Below are 4371 nucleotides of genomic sequence, written 5' to 3' on the forward strand. Positions count from 1 at the left end.
CTTGTAATGTTGAAAAACACTACATCTCACTAAGTGACATTGTTTAATGCGGTTTTACGACGGTTGATATGTCAACCTAACCTAACATTCGCACTTGTATCTAAAGACGCTCAATTACACTGTTTCGTTCACAATTACGATATTTGCTTGACCTCACAGTTTCTCACCAACTTATTACAGTACAGAACGCTGTCTCTCGCTAAATGACATCGTTCTTTAAGGTTTCACGATACTTGCATGCGCTTTACCGAGAATGTCACAACATAGCAGTTTCGCACTTGTAACGGTACAACACGCAGTATTTGGCTTGTTCATGCCGTTTTGTGTGCTTTCACAACATTTTACCTATCGCAGTTTCGTACTCGCAATAAAACAACACTATCTCGTTAGATGACGTCGTTTTTGGTGGTTTCACGACGCTACCTAGCTTAAACTAACATAACTCAACCTAACATAACCTTCGCACTTCTATCGTTAGAAAACGTTTTACTCGCTACTTTACAATGTTTTCTACAAGATTACGACGGTTTCATGCGCTTTCACATTAGATATCGCAGTTCCCGACTTGTAATGGTGAAAAACACAGCATCTCACTAAGTGACATTGTTTAATGCGGTTTTAGCGCGGTTCATATCTTAACCTAACTAACCTTACCTAAACCAACCTAACCTAACCTAACCTAACCAAACCTTACCTAACATACCCTAACATAACCTAACCTAACCTAACCTAACCTAACCAAACCTAACCTAACCTAACCTAACGTAACCTAACGTAACCTAACCTAACCTAACGACGTTTGCAAGCGCTTTCACATTAGATATCGCAGTTCCCGACTTGTAATGGTGAAAAACACTGAATCTCACTAAGTGACATTGTTTAATGTGGTTTTACGACGGTTCATATCTTAACCTAACTTAACATTCGCACTTGTATTAAAAAACGCTCTATTACACTGTTTCGTTCACAATTAGGATATTTGCATAACCTCACAGTTTTTCACCAACTTATTGCAGTACAGAACGCTGTATCTCGCTAAATGACATCGTTCTTTAAGGTTTCACGATGCTTGCATGCGCTTTAACGAGAATATCACAACATAGCAGTTTCGCACTTGTAACGGTACAACACGCAGTATTTGGCTTGTTCATGCTGTTTTGTGTGCTTTCACAACATTTCACCTATCGCAGTTTCGTACTCGCAATAAAACAACACTATCTCGTTAGATGACGTTGTTTTTGGTAGTTTCAGGACGCTACCTAGCTTAAACTAACATAACTCAACCTAACATGACCTTCGCACTTCTATCGTTAGAAAACGTTTTACTCGCTACTTTACATTGCTTTCTTTAACATTACGACGGTTTCAAGCGCTTTCACATTAGATATCACAGTTCCCAACTTGTAAAGGTGAAAAACACTGCATCTCACTAAGTGACATTGTTTAATGCGGTTTTACGACGGTTCATACCTTAACCTAACCTAACCTAACCTAACCTTACCTAACCTAACCTAACCTAACCTAACCCAACCCAACCCAACCTAACCTAACCTAACCTAGCCTAAACTAACCTAACCCAACCTAACCTAACCTAACCTAACCCAACCTAACCCAACCCAACCCAACCTAACCTAACCTAAGCTAACCTAACCTAACCTAACCAAACCTAACCTAACCTTACTTAACCTAACCTAACGTAACCTAACCTAACCTATTCTAACGTAACCTAACCTTACCTGACCTAACCTAACCTAACGTAACCTAACCTAACCTAACATAACCTAACGTAACCTAACCTAACCTAACGTAACCTAACCTAACCTAACCCAACCTAACCCAACCCAACCCAACCCAACAACACCCAACCCAACCTAACCTAACCTAACCTAACCTTACCTAACCTAACCAAATTATCCTAACCTAACCTAACCTAACGTAACCTAACCTAACCTAACCTAACCTAACCTAACGTAACCTAACCTAACCTAACCTGACCTAACCCAACCTAACCTAACCTAACCTAACCTAACCCAACTCAACCCAACCTAACCTAATCTAACCTAACCTAACCTAACCTAACCTAACCAAACCTAACCTAACCTAACCTAACCTAACCTAACCTAACCAAACCTAACCAAACCTAACCTAACCTAACCTAACCTAACGACGGTTGCAAGCGCTTTCACATTAAATATCGCAGTTCCCCACTTTTAATGGTGAAAAACACTGCATCTCAGTAATTGACATTGTTTATTGCGGTTTACGACGGTTTATATCTTAACCTAACCTAACATTCGCACTTGTATCTAAAAGCGCTCTATTACACTGTTTTGTTCACAATTACGATATTTGCATAACCTCACAGTTTTTCACCAACTTATTGCAGTACAGAACGCTGTATCTCGCTAAATGACATTGTTCTTTAAGGTTTCACGATGCTTGCATGCGCTTTAACGAGAATATCACAATATAGCAGTTTCGCACTTGTAACGGTAGAACACGCAGTATTTGGCTTGTTCATGCCGTTTTGTCTGCTTTCACAACATTTCACCTATCGCAGTTTAATACTCGCTATAAAACAACACTATCTCGTTAGATGACGTCGTTTTTGGTAGTTTCATGACGCTACCTAGCTTAAACTAACCTAACCAAACCTAACCTTCGCACTTCTATCGTTAGAAAACGTTTTACTCGCCACTTTACAATGTTTTCTACAAGATTACGACGGTTTCATGCGCTTTCACATTAGATATCGTAGTTCCCGACTTGTAATGTTGAAAAACACTACATCTCATTAAGTGACATTGTTTAATGCGGTTTTACGACGGTTGATATGTCAACCTAACTTAACATTCGTACTTGTATCTAAAGACGCTCAATTACACTGTTTCGTTCACAATTACGATATTTGTTTGACCTCACAGTTTCTCACCAACTTATTACAGTACAGAACGCTGTATCTCGCTAAATGACATCGTTCTTTAAGGTTTCACGATACTTGCATGCGCTTTACCGAGAATGTCACAACATAGCACTTTCGCACTTGTAACGGTACAACACGCAGTATTTGGCTTGTTCATGCCGTTTTGTGTGCTTTCACAACATTTTACCTATCGCAGTTTCGTACTCGCAATAAAACAACACTATCTCGTTAGATGACGTCGTTTTTGGTGGTTTCACGACGCTACCTAGCTTAAACTAACATAACTCAACCTAACATAACCTTCGCACTTCTATCGTTAGAAAACGTTTTACTCGCTACTTTACATTGCTTTCTACAACATTACGACGGTTTCAAGCGCTTTCACATTAGATATCGCAGTTCCCAACTTGTAAAGGTGAAAAACACTGCATCTCACTAAGTGACATTGTTTAATGCGGTTTTACGACGGTTCATACCATAACCTAACGTAACCTAACCTAACCTAACCCAACCTAACCTAACCTAACCTAACCTAACCTAACCTAACAAAACCTAACCTAACGTAACCTAACCTAACCTACCCTCACCTAACGACGTTTGCAAGCGCTTTCACATTAGATATCGCAGTTCCCAACTTGTAATGGTGAAAAACACTGCATCTCACTAAGTGACATTGTTTAATGCGGTTTTACGACGGTTCATATCTTAACCTAACCTAACATTCGCACTTGTATCTAAAGACGCTCAATTACACTGTTTCGTTCACAATTACGATATTTGCTTGACCTCACAGTTTCTCACCAACTTATTACAGTACAGAACGCTGTATCTCGCTAAATGACATCTTTCTTTAAGGTTTCACGATACTTGCATGCGCTTTACCGAGAATGTCACAACATAGCAGTTTCGCACTTGTAACGGTACAACACGCAGTATTTGGTTTGTTCATGCCGTTTTGTGTGCTTTCACAACATTTTACCTATCGCAGTTTTGTACTCGCATTAAAACACTATCTCGTTAGATGACGTCGTTTTTGGTGGTTTCACGACGCTACCTAGCTTAAACTAACATAACTCAAACTAACCGAACCTTCGCACTTCTATCGTTAGAAAACGTTTTATTCTCTACTTTACAATGTTTTCTACAAGATTACGACGGTTTCATGCGCTTTCACGTTAGATATCGCAGTTCCCGACTTGTAATGGTGAAAAACACAGCATCTCACTAAGTGACATTGTTTAATGCGGTTTTAGCGCGGTTCATATCTTAACCTAACCTAACCTTACCTAAACCAACCTTACCTAACCTAACCTAACCAAACCTTACCTAACATACCCTGACCTAACCTAACCTAACCTAACCAAACCTAACCTAACCTAACCTAACCTAACGTAACCTAACCTAACCTAACCTAACCTAACCTAACCTAACGACGTTTGCAAGCGCTT

This window comes from Rhipicephalus microplus, unplaced genomic scaffold (assembly GCF_043290135.1).
Source record: "Rhipicephalus microplus isolate Deutch F79 unplaced genomic scaffold, USDA_Rmic scaffold_54, whole genome shotgun sequence".
Lineage (NCBI taxonomy): Eukaryota > Metazoa > Arthropoda > Arachnida > Ixodida > Ixodidae > Rhipicephalus > Rhipicephalus microplus.